The 13,653-nt window shown below is 44.1% G+C and overlaps 1 pseudogene; it reads left to right on the forward strand.

Annotated features, from left to right (window-relative positions):
* Positions 1-1,581: 1,581 nt before the first annotated feature.
* On the forward strand, positions 1,582-1,679 carry LOC140851885 (small nucleolar RNA R71; annotated as a pseudogene).
* The last annotated feature ends 11,974 nt before the right edge of the window (positions 1,680-13,653 follow it).

Genomic DNA, 13,653 nt, shown 5'->3' on the forward strand with positions numbered 1-13,653 from the left:
TTTGCCGTAGCTAGGAAGGGTCATCCTAAGATAATGGGAATTTATCTGGGGTTGCCACTTAATTCATATCGAGAACCAGAAAAATCAACTGGAAAAGTAAAACTCATCTACCTTGACCAAGACATCCTCAAGCATTCCGTGGTTCCTTAATTGATCTGTCGCTAACTACAGTGTGACTGATGTGGGTTTCAGTTCTCCAAATCCAAAAAATTCATACACGAACTAGGTAAAAAGATTCACACTTGCCCCTAAATCCAGAAGAGCTTTTTCAATGTGATAATCTCTATAACACAGGAAATGATGGGGGCTCCTGGGTCCTTAAGCTTTGGAGGAGTGGCATGCTGGAAGACAGAACTAGCCTGTTCAGTGAGATGTACTTTCTTTGGATTTGTGATCTAGATTTAGTTTTTGGTGCACAAATCCTTCAAAAATTTGGCATAAGTAGGACCTGTTTGATTGCGTCTAGAAGGGGAAGATTAATTTGGACTTGCTTAAACAATTCCATACTCATCGAGTTTTTCCCCCTTCTTATCTGCAGGAATAGGGGCTTTCAGGCATCCGGAAATGGGCTTTAGGCAAGTAAGATGATTTCGGTGCAGTTGGTTCCTTCTCTATTTTCAGGTCCTCCTTGTTCTTGGGTGATTTGGATTCGGTTAGAGATTTAGGGTCGGTCTCATTGGTTTTACTAGTGTGTTCAATGACCTTCCCACTTCTCAGAGTAGTCTGATTGATTTGGCATGTTCAGAAAAAGCTTCTGGGGTATTAGAATCTCAATCACAAATTACCCTCTTGGGTTGCTCTCTGGTTGGCTAGGTAATTTTCCTCCTTCCCTCCTACTGAATGAGTTGCTAGTTGACCTATTTGGGTCTCTAGCTTAGAGATGGATTGTGTGTGGAGTTAAGGATCTGAGTGTTGACTTCTAATCTTCTAGTTCTTTCAAGACTTTTTCCTCAAAAGCTGAGCTGTGACCAGTAGTAGACGGTTGAGGAACATTTTGAAATTGATGGTATGGTCCATGCCTATATGTTGGGTCTTGATATTGAGGTCGAGGTGGTGGCAGGACCAACCACTGGTTGTGGTCTCCAGGAAAAATTTGGATGGTTTCTCCAGCCGGAGTTATAAGTGTTCGAATATGGATCGTTTCCTAGTTTTGCGAGCTTGTTGGACTTGCTGAACCTGCTCGTGCACAAACTCAGGAAATTGGGGTGCGGTGGGCATTCACTAACAAAATGGTTCGGACTTTCACACAATGCACAAACTTCTTAGATTGGATTAGGTGAAATCGGGGATTGTCCAGTGTTTAGAAGAGATCTAATTTTTGGGACAGTTCATCTACCTTTGATGGATATCTATGGCATTTCCTACTTCATATATTCCACCTCTTTTTGAGTTTAACATGGGTTTTATCTCTAATAGAGGCAGACATATGATGTAATGAATTTTTACTTAAATTTCAAACAGTTGCCATACCTCATCCTCACTTTTCAGCATAAATGTCCCCACCGCATGATGCATCGACCATTTGTCGATGTCTTTCAGAGAGCCCCATCATAAAAACATTGGATTAACTGCTATTTGGGTACAGCATGGTGGGGACATTTTCTAATAAGGTCTTTTAATCTCTCCCATGTTTCATGAAACATTTCTCCATCTAATTGGGAAAAATTAGTTATGGCTTTCCTTATTGATTAGTTTTTCCTATGGGAAAATATTTCTTTGAGAAACTCTCCTTGCAGCTGGTCCCAGGTTGATATAGTCATGGAATCCAAAGTATGTAGCCAGTATTTGGCTTTGTCCTTAAGTGAAAAAGGGAATAATTTCAACCTAAGAGCATCATCGGAGAAGTTGTGAATTTGACAGTTGAGCATATCTCAAGAAATTCTTCAAGATGTTTATAAGGGTCTTCATTACTAAGTCCATAAAATGAAGGTAACATTTGGATTATACTGGACTTAATTTCATATTGAGTGGCCTCCAAGGGGGCACTTGAATACAAGGAGAGTAGGTATATATGGAAGGAGTAAAGTACTCCTTCAATTGCTTGGTGGATCATTTTCCTGATTTCGGTCCATCTTTTTATGTTGTTGGCTCTAAGGGTTCTTTCTATTTCTGGATCAAAAGGTTGGATTTCTGGTTGTAACGATCTACGGCCAAGCATACACCTTACAATTATACTGTAGAGCACACACAGAAATTTTTTTTTTTTTTTTATAGTATATATTTTTATAATAAAGTGAGAAAAGAATGAAGAAAATCTAAAGAGAAGAACCTAAGAATCTTAAATCTATGAAAAGGGATAAATTAATTAATGTTTAGATGTTAATTGCAATCAACTTAAACAATCATAGACTCTCTATCCTAAGGTTAACTTAGATCTAGACAGCTCCTAACTTTCAAGATTGCTTTTGAGCACTCCAAGCTCAAGACTGACTAACTGACTCGGCCAGGTAAGCGTAAGATGTGGGAGGTTCCCTGCTCGTTGCTTTCCTTAGACACCAACTAAGTTGGCCAGGTCAGTCAACGGAACCAATTGAAAACCACTTTCTTTAACCACTTGCCTTAGACACCGAGCAATTAACCAATCCGCACTCGGTTCAACTCTAGAGCTTTCTTATCCTATTGAGCTCGAAATTCTTAGGGCTGACGTCTAGTTGATTTTAAATTAAGGTCTAGGTTATGCAAATGCAAGGGAGTGATTTGTGGGCCAAGGAAGGGTGATCAAATCTCCACCTTATCTGGTTAATAGGTTATTGCCCTTAAGATTAATTATGGAGATGCAATGCAAAGAAACAAGGTGTCCAATCAGGTTAGAAATTTTTATATTTGAGGTTACGCTATTTTAGTTAAGTGTTATGAAATGTCAGTGGTTTTTTTTTATATAATTTTATCTTTTTATATATTTTTTTTAATTTTTTTTTTAGTTTTGCAAGAAATTAAATTTAAGTGATTAAGTCTAAAAAGCAATAAATCACTGGGCTATGAAAAGTAGCAAATTATTCTAAGCAGAAAAATTTCTAAATAGTAAATTAGTTATGCAAGGTAATTATGTAATTATGCAAATAAGATTATCTAGCTAGAAAGTATTGAAAAAAAAATTTAAAACGAGAAATAAAAATTGAAAAGTATTATTATTATTATTTTTTTAAAAAAAAAAAATTTTTTTTCAATTTTTTAATTCAACCGTACCAAGATCCCCGGCAACGGCGTCAAAATTTGATGCGTAGTCGTTGATAGCACCAAAAATAACTCTACTCACTACGTAGGTAGGATGAGTCGAGATCGTATCCTCAGGGACCTTGGGCTAAGTTGAAATTACAAGGTAAAAGAAAGAAGCGTTGTTTTTGATTTAGAAAATAAATTATCGTAAAATTGAGGTAATTAAAAAAATAAAGAGCTCGGGAGTTTTGAATTAATTTGCCCTAGCAGAGTTGTATCTCTTTTTTAACTAAATAGATGTGATTAATCTTAGGAAAAATACCTGTCTTTCCTCGACACACTCCGTACCCGTAGATCACGGTGCATCTCCGGAAAGTACTAGGTACACAACTCTTCTTTCCTCGGCACGCCCCGTATCCGTAGATCACGACGCATCTCCGGAAAGTAAAAGTTGTTCCTAATATTAATCTAACAAGAAAGCATAAATAAAAGCATATGATAGGGAGCAAATAAAGAACTCATGATAATTTAAATAAAAAGCATAATCTTTATTGTATATAAAGAAATACAGGAAAGTTTAGAACAATAAATCATCTCTGTGTCGTTACAAAATTTTTTCTCCACTCCCGAGACTGCTAGCCTAGCTGCTCATGAAGTAGTCCCTTTCTATTCCTCTATGCAAGGCTCTAGAAGAATTTTTGGGCTCCCCCTCTAATGGGAGTACAAAAGCCTTTTTATAGATATTAGGGGAGAGGAGTTTTACATAATTTTCGATGTGGGACTAAAAAAAAAATACAAATTTTTCCACTTAAGATATTTCCAAATAAAAATTTTTTCCTTTAATTTGCTCGCCACTGTGTCTGCGGTGCGCGTCTGCCTGCGTCCGTCCCGCCCGCATCCACGCTCACCCGTGCACCCACGAGCTCATGCCGCATCCTTCCTCATGCGTTCCACATCCTGCCCGCGTCCACGCGTTCATGCGCGCCCACGTTCACGCGCGCGTCCCACGTTCACTTCTTCTTTTGAATTCACGCGCGCCAGATCTTTTGAATTCATGCACCCAGAGCATTATTCACGTGAAACCTTTTTTTATATATTTCAAAAAGAAACAAAAGTTCATTCATAATGACATCTATATCTTTTTTAGATTCTTGCATAGTATCTTCATTTTCTATAATACCGGATGCGTCTTTCTTTTATTTTAATTTTATTTTAAGTCCAATTTTTTTCAAACTTGAGTCTTTTTGATCTATGAATCGGACTCTTTGTATCGGCGATCACCTTTCCTGTAAAACATAGAAAGAAACATCAAATTCTTAATAAATAAGATAAATTAAATATAATTTTTTAATTTAAAATACTTAAATTAAGTGTTTATCAAAGGCACCGTCAGCCTACAACGCAATTCTCGGCCGACCTGGCCTCAACGCTCTCCAGGCTGTAGTATCAATCTACCATCAGAAATTGAAATTTCCTACTGACCAAGGGGTCGGAGAAGTTAAGGGAGATCAAGCCCTGGCAAGGCATTGCTATAATATAGCCCTGCAGGGAAGTGGTCAGCCTGACCCCTATCCGGTTGAAGGATTGGACACCCGCGATGACCTGACAGAAGAACGGGGCGGGTCAATGGAGGACCTTGTCTCAATTCCTTTGAATGATGGGAATGAGGAACACGTGGTGAAGATCGGCTCCAACTTGGGGAAGGAGGTGCAGATGCAGCTTATCAATTTTCTACAAAAGAATGCAGACGTTTTTGCTTGGACTCCGACGGACATGCCAGGGATTGATGCTGAAGTCATACAACACCGTCTGGCTGCCGATCCCAAACACCGACCGACAAAGGAAAAAGTTCGAAGTCATGCACCGGAGAGACAGGCGGCAATATCCGAGGAGGTTGATAAACTCTTGAAAGCCGGGTTCATCAGAGAGGTCAACTATCCGAGCTGGGTTTCCAATGTGGTCTTGGTTAAGAAGGCGAACGACAAATGGAGGATATGTATAGACTTCAAAAAACTGAATAAAGCCTACCCGAAGGATAGTTACCCTCTGCCCAAAATCGACCAACTAGTAGATGCAACCTCGGGCCACGAGCTTTTCACCTTCATGGATGCATTCTCCGGCTACAATCAGATCAGCATGGTGCCTGAGGATGAAGAAAAAATCACTTTTATAACTAACCGTGGCCTTTATTGTTACAGGGTCATGCCTTTTGACCTCAAAAATGCAAGGGCAACATATCAGCGACTGGTGAATAAGATTTTCAAAGAGCAGATCGACTGCAATATGGAGGTCTACGTGGATGACATGATCGTAAAGAGCAGATCCTGAGTGAACCACGTCGCCGACCTTAAGGAGACCTTCAGCGCCCTTCGAAGATACAAGATGAAGCTGAACCCAGCTAAATGCACTTTTGGAGTAACCTCAGGAAAATTCCTGGGCTTCATGGTATCGGGGCATGGGATCGAGGTAAATCCGAAAAAAATTCATGCCATCCAGGAGATGACCGTCCCGAGGTCAATAAAGGAGGTTCAGCACTTCACTGAGAAAGTAGCGGCTCTAAATCGCTTCATCTCGAGATCGGCCGAGCGATGCCTACCTTTCTTTCGAACCCTCAAGCAGCCTAAGAACTTCTGTTGGATCGATGGATGTCAGCAGGTATTTGAAGAGCTGAAGAATTACCTCGGCTCATCACCATTATTGGCAAAGCCCGAACCTGGAGAGGAATTGTTCCTATACCTGGTGGTTTCCCTTGTGGCCCTCGCTGCAGTTCTGATCAAGGAAGAAGCGAAGATCCAACAGTTGATCTACTACATAAGCCGAGTATTGAGAGATGCCGAAACCAGGTATACTAAGTTAGAGAAACTAACTTACGCCTTGTTGATTGCAGCTTAAAGGCTCCGACCTTACTTTCAAGGACACACCATAATGTTGCTCACCGACCAGCCGATCAAGGCGGTTCTGCATCGAGCGAATGCCTCTGGGAGAATCGCGAAATGGGCCATTGAGCTCATGGAGTTCGACATCAACTATCGACTGCGGCCAGCGATCAAAGGCCAAATATTAGCAGACTTCGTGGTGGAATGCACTATCCCAGAGGAAGCCGAACTTGGACAAGATGAAGCCGATAATCCCGGGCTCCGGCCGAACTCCCCCGAATAAAGAGCCGATCTCCCTGATGGTTCTTGGGCCCTCTACGTGAATGGTTCCTCCAACATGTCAGGCACAGGCGTGGGCCTGATCTTGGTCAATCCAGATGAAATTATTACGGAGTATGCACTGCACTTCGAGTTCCCCACAACAAATAACGGAGCAGAATATGAAGCTCTGATTGCGAGACTGAAGGTCGCCAAAGAATTAGAAGTAGATCGGCTTCAAGCCTACAGTGATTCTCAATTAGTAGTGGGATAGGTCAGTGGAAATTATGAAGCTCGGGAGGACAGTATGGCTAGATATCTCGAAAGGGTAAGGGAGATCATCCCTACCTTCGGCAGCTTCGACATCAGGCAGATCCCAAGATCGAAAAATGCCAGGGCCGACTTTCTCTCCAAGTTGGCTACACTGACTCCGGCCGAACTACCTAAGGAAGTCTTCTTTGAGGTTCTGAAGTGCCCAAGCACGAAAGAATCACAGTCCGTGATGGAGGTCAGCTACGAACCCAGTTTGGTCAACCCACTAGTTACATATCTCAAGGATGGGGTTCTTCCTCCTGATGCAAAAGAGGCTCGGAAGCTTAAGAACCGGCCTCCCGATATATCCTCTACGAAGGCAAGCTATACAAGAGGTCATACTCCTTGCCCCTCTTGAAATGTCTCCAACCTTCCGAAGCCGACTTCGCCTTGAGGGATGTACATGAGGGAATCTGTGGAAGTCACATGGGGGCTAGGTCTTTATCCCATAAGCTGCTCCGACAAGGTTATTACTGGCCTACCATGTACCATGACTCCGTTGAATATGTCCGAAGATGTAACCGATGTCAGAGATATGCCAATAACAAAGGCAACCTGCCTCCGAACTGACACCATTGAGTGCCCCATGGCCGTTCACGCAATGGAGGATGGATATCCTCGGACCTTTTTCCATGACATCAGAGCAGCGAAAGTTCCTCCTAGTGGTAATAGACTATTTCACCAAGTGGGTCGAAGCTGAACCTTTGGCAAAAATCACGGAAGCCAAAGTGCGGGACTTCGTTTGGAAGTTGATTGTCTACAGGTTCGGCTTACCCAGAACCCTCATCACTGATAATGGGCGATAATTTGCTGGAGCAAAGTTTGCTGAATTTTGTGAGGACCTAAACATCTCCCATAACTTCACTTCGGTGGCCCATCCTCAGGCAAATGGTGAGGCCGAGGTGACCAACAGGACTCTATTGCAGGGCATCAAAGCGAGACTTGAAAAAGCAAGGGAACTTGGGCTGACGAGCTCTATCATATGTTGTGGGCATACCGGACTACTCGAAGATTGTCCACAGGGGAGACCCCCTTTGCTTTAGCTTTCAGGATAGAGGTCGTGATCCCAATAGAACTCAAGCTTCCATCAGCACGAGTCATGACGTTCGACGAATAGCGCAACTCACAGGATCTCAAGGCCAACCTCGACTTGTTAGAAGAAAAATGGGAGACGGCTCGAGTTCGGATGGCGGCTTACAAACAGAAAGTAGCATGCTACTACAACTTCCGAGTCAAAAGCAAAGTCTTCAGAGTGGAGGACCTGGTGTTACGGCGAGCCGCCGCCTCACAACCTCAGAATCAGGGGAAACTTGCCCCAAACTGGGAAGGCCCGTATGAAGTGAAGGAGGTAGTCCAGCCTGGAACATACTATTTAAAAGAGCTCGGAGGAGTAGAGCTTTCGCGACCATGGAATTCGAAAAACCTACGAATGTATTACCAATAGTTTTATATTCGCCTTAAATAAAAGTTTTATATTTGCATATTTTTCGTTTAGCATGAGTTTATAATGACGGGAAAAACTCTCTCATGCAATTGGAATTAAGCATATTAGGAACAGGAGGAGAACCTCATCCTAACATGAGCAAAAGTCGAAGGCCTGATTTTCTAAAAGATCAGATGGGGGGAGAGGCCCTCACAACGGCCCTGATGTGCCCCCACAGCCTTGTTAGGAACAGAAGGAGAACCTCGTCCTAACATGAGCAAAGTCGAAGGCCCGATTTTCTAAAAGATCAGATGGGGGGAGAGACCCTCACAATGGCCCTGATGTACCCCCACAGTCTTGTTAGGAACATGAGGAGAACCTCATCCTAACATGAGCAAAGTCGAAGGTCCGATTTCCTAAAAGACTGGATGGGGGGAGAGGCCCTCACAACGGCCCTGATGTGCCCCCACAGCCTTGTTAGGAACAGGAGGAGAACCTCATCCTAACATGAGCAAAGTCGAAGGCCCGGTTTTCTAAAAGATCGGATGGGGGGAGAGGCCCTCATAATGGCCCTGATGTGCCCCCACAGCCTTGTTAGGAACAGGAGGAGAACCTCATCCTAACATGAGCAAAGTTGAAGGTCCGATTTTTTAAAAGATCGGATGGGGGGAGAGGCCCTTACAACGGCCCTGATGTACCCCCACAGTCTTGTTAGGAACAGGAGAAGAACCTCATCCTAACTTGAGCAAAGCCGAAGACCTGATTTTCTAAATGATCGGATGGGGGAGAGGCCCTTACAACGGCCCTGATGTGCCCCCACAGTTTTGTTAGGAACAAGAGGAGAACCTCATCCTAACATGAGCAAAGTTGAAGACCCGATTTTCTAAAAGATCGAATGGAGAGAGAGGCCCTCACAATAGCCCTGATGTGCCCCCACAGCCTTGCTAAGAACAGGAGGAGAACCTCATCCTAACATGAGCTGAATCCGACTGTCGAGAACACGGGGAAGACCTCATCCCGATGCAAACAAAGACTTGGTTGATCGATAAGGAGGAAAGCTTCCTCAACGATACCTCTACGCTTTCACGACCCCGTTAAGAGCAGGAAAAAAACCCTCACTCGAACATGAAAAGAAAAGGGGAAGATAAAGAGAAAGGCCGACGAACTACTTCTGCGACAGATAAAAACAAACTACATCAAAGACATAAGGAACTTCATCCCAGTCATTAAGAGGGAACCTGACATGGGCCAAGGATAAATCGACCTCTTCAAGGTAACGAAAAGTTTGGACCCCCAAACTCGAGTATCGAGAGAAAGCGTCAAACTCAAATGACCTCGAAAGAACTACGGTCATAAACCAAAGGGCAAATCGACACTGCAACGATCGGAAACCCCCAAATAGCATCGGCATCGAACACGACGAAAGCCAAAAGGAGTCCGATAAACAATCAGTTAATACCAGAATGGGCAAGGTAATAAGCAATTTCATTCTCATTTCATTGGTGAAGTGTACATTACAAAGCCTTAAAGGCCCAAAAAAGAAGGGGAAGGACGAGGTAACAAAAAATTTTCTTCTCATTCCATTGGCAAAGTGCATGCTACAAAGCCTTAAAAAAAAAATAAAATAAACAGCTTTAAGGAAGCTCGACTTCCAGACTTCGAACTCCCCGATCCCAGCCATCGTCAAGAATTACTTCAAGTACTTGGCTTCTTCTTCCAGTCCCCCTTTCGAATCAGCAATTACTCCAGCATTATCTTCAAAGTACATGTAGACGCCATGATGACGGCAGGCATGATCGGCAATTACTCCAACATTATCTTCGAAGTACATGTAGACGCCATGATGACGGCAGGCATGATCGGCAATTACTCTAGCATTATCTTTGAAGTAAATGTAGACGCCATCTTTGCCGCGCCATGGTTTTCGCTGCCTCACGATGATGGCGGGCATGATCTTCTTTCTGAGATCAGGTTCCCCCTCACAGTGACGGCGGACATGACCTTCTTCCTGAGGTTAGGTTTCCTCTCACGATGATGCGCACTGGGAAGCCCTCGCGGTCGAAGATTGGCATAAGCGCGGACTCTGGGCTGTCAAGGCGAAACACGGCCAGATCTGTCTCTTCTACCCTCACCTTCTTCACCAACCCGAAAGTTGCAGCGTCTTCCCGCTCGTGGGCTTTCAGGCTCTGGGCTAACATCAGAGCCGCATCCGCACCCATATCTTCAATGAAGGAAGACCAGCGCAGTCTACAAACGGGGCCGCGGAAGTAGAGAAGGCTTTGAGGCTATCCCAAGCTGGTCTGAGGGATGCGAGGGTACAGAGATAAGGATGACTCGACAGACGCCTAAAGTCAAGAAGGAAAGACTGAAGAAGCTCCCGTACAAAGTGAGATCCCCAAAGGGGGGGAGGCAGGTTTAAATAAGCAATGGGAGTCGGTGCAATAATGACTGCAAGACTCATCAGACCAGTCTGGACCGCCGCATGGCCACTCACTGTGGCAAGCAGCTAAAGGTGGCCGACAATTAGTAAAACCATTATGGCACCGTACCTGGGACTACGCTCCAACTGGAATTCCAATAAGAAGAAACCTTTTTCGAAAAGGTTCCAATACCAGCATGTTGAACATCAAAATATCTGGCAACCATCGAGTATGAAAATCGTGGAGAGCAGCCTCGACCGTGAGAATTTTTTCATACTTTCTTCATTCAAAACCCGAACTCGAAAGTAGGGAGACTGGTGTTGGGTATAAAATACCCCCCCAATCGAAGTTTGTAAAGGACTGATCCTTTGGGGCTCTTTCGGCTCCCGACCTTGTATGTGGTGCCTCTTCGAACTCCCTCGACCGTCCGGACTTCTCTGATGATGGACTTTTGCGTTCATCCATCGGGTCACCCCAAAGGCCCTCTGGGCCTCACTGTTAGCCGACCTTCTACAGCAACTGACTACCCCGAACTTCTTTCGGGCTTCATCAGCATCCGAGCTTCCCCGACAATGAGATTTCTACGATAACCAGACTCCTTTCAAGTTTCTACGATGATCGACCGCCCTCCGGATCCCGATCGAGCTCCTGCGAGAGCCGAACTTCTACTACGAACGGTCTACTCCGAACTCCTACAGCGGACTGTCTATCTCAGATATCTACTGTAAGCAAATTCTATTTAAGCCTCTACTATAAATAAATTTCTTCCAAACTTCTACTATAGGTAGACTTCAACCGAGCTACCCCGTAGCTAGTGGGCTCTGGATGAGCTTCTACAGCGGGACACTACTCCGAGCTTCCACAACAACTGATCCTCACCTGAGCTCCTACAATAAGCGGTCCCTTTTTGACATCTCATGAGAACCGAAGCCCGATCGAACTTCTCCAGTGGATGGATTCCGGATGAGCTTCTATGACGGACGAGCTCCAGCAACTGGATCCCTGCGATAGTTGATCACCTCCGATGTCTGCTGAGCCTCCCCAGCGCTATCCAAAGTCCATCACCGGCTGACCTCCTACCAGGCTCCCCATAAAATCGGACTTCTCTGACGGATGATCTTCAGATGAGCTTCCTCATCAGATAAATCTCAGACAAACTTCTCTGGACTTCGTCAACAAAAATCTCCGTCCGAGCTCTTACAGCAGGTGACTCCCACCTGAAATGTCAGAACCTGAAGCGTCCGACAATAGCAGATTCGTCAGCGACCTCGAAACATTTGAGCCTCTCCTAGAATGATGATGTAAAGAGCCATTCTGCTCCATCAGGCATCCCAATCGAGCTTCGGCCGACGGATCCAAACTCTCTGGCAAGCCACAACAAGGGCCACTACCTTGCTCCACTCTCTGACAAGCCACGACAAAAGCCGCCATCCCACTCCACTCGCTGCAAAGGATTCCATGCAGTCCCACCTCTCTCTGGCAAGTCCCGACAATGGACACCACTCCACTCTCTACAACAAGCTCCATGTGGCCCTGAACAACCCCTGATGCCACTACTCTCCGTAACAAACCCCACACGGCTCTAAGCGGTCCACTACCAGATGGTTACAGACGTCGCTGTCAGTCAGTTACACCCTTCGTCTATAAATAAGGATCCCCAGATACGTTCTTCAGAGGCTGGTAACTCTATCTCGAAACTCTGTCAAAATTTTGCTCGAGCACTCCATTTTTGTTGAAGCAGAGTACTGACTTGAGCGTCGGAGGGTCTTGTCGAGCACTCCCAACTCTGATTAGACTTTCTTGCAGGTCCCGACGGCGGCCGCGGTCATCCCAGCTCCATCTTCTCCGACTTCGATGAAATTCTGCACCAACAAAGTCATTTCTCAGAATTAGATCTCTGCATTGCATCCATATAGGTGATCAGATCTTCATCATTCTCATCGAGTTCGATGAGATCACCATCCCGGATCAAAACTGTAGTATCTGTCCGACTGATGCGGTACTCTTTAGGATCGCTTTAATGGTGCAGGTATCTTGGGCTCCAGATCTGATCTAATCAAATCCAACTCAGGTTCAGCTATTGGTGTCGGTCCTTCTACCTGTTGAACTTCATCAAGTTCAACCTTAGAGGCAACGGTTCCTTCACCAAGAACTCTTTTCTAAAAAAGTTGCTTAAGGCTGACGAACACCTTTTGTTCATCAGCATGGTAGAAAAAATATCTTTGGTCTCTTTGGGGTACCCTATGAATGTGCATTTGTCAGACCTAGGTCCAAGTTTATCTGTAACTAACCATTTGACATAGGTCGGGCACCCCCAGACCCTAAGGTGTGAAAGTGCTGGCTTACGTCCTGTCCATATCTCATATGGAGTCTTAATTACAGACTTACTTGGAACCCTATTTAACAGATAATAGGCCGATTCGAGTGCATATCCCAGAAGGATATCGGAAGCTGGCAAAACCATCATGGATCACCATGTCTAACAGAGTCTGATTTCTCCTTTCAGACACACCATTATGCTGTGGTGTTCCTGAGGAGTCCATTGGAGAGAATCCCATTCTCTCTCTAGATATGTGAGAAACTCACCAGAAAGGTATTCCCCTCCTTGATCAGATCGAAGAGTTTTAATACTCTTTCAGTTTATTTTTCTACTTCACTTCAAATCGTTTGAACATTTCAAATGAATCTGACTTATGTTTCATCAGATAGACATATCCATATCTGGATAGATCATCTGTGAAAGTGATGAAGTAGAAATATCCACCTCTAGCACTTGTGCTCATGGGCCCGCATACATCAGTATGTACTAGGCCCAAGAGCTCAGTAGCTCTCACCTTTTTAGTAAAAGGTGACTTGGTCATTTTACCAAGAAGACAGGACTCACAGGTTGGAAGTGATTCACAATCACTGACTTCGAGGATTCCTCTTGAGTCAACCTGTTTATCCTGTTCTTGTTTATATGACCTAGCCTACAGTGCCATAAGTAGATATCTGATACACTATCTAATCTAGGGTGCTTGCCTAGAATAGACTACGTTAACAGGTTGTGATAACATATACACACCATTGTTCAAATATCCACAAAAAATAGTAACACCATTCATAATGATATTACAAACTTATTTCTTTATTGAAATTTCATAATCATTTTTGGCCAGAAGGCCTACAGAAATAACATTTAAAAAAAATGAGACAAAATGACAATCAT

Source organism: Elaeis guineensis, chromosome 9, assembly GCF_000442705.2.
Source record: "Elaeis guineensis isolate ETL-2024a chromosome 9, EG11, whole genome shotgun sequence".
In the NCBI taxonomy this organism is placed as follows: domain Eukaryota; kingdom Viridiplantae; phylum Streptophyta; class Magnoliopsida; order Arecales; family Arecaceae; genus Elaeis; species Elaeis guineensis.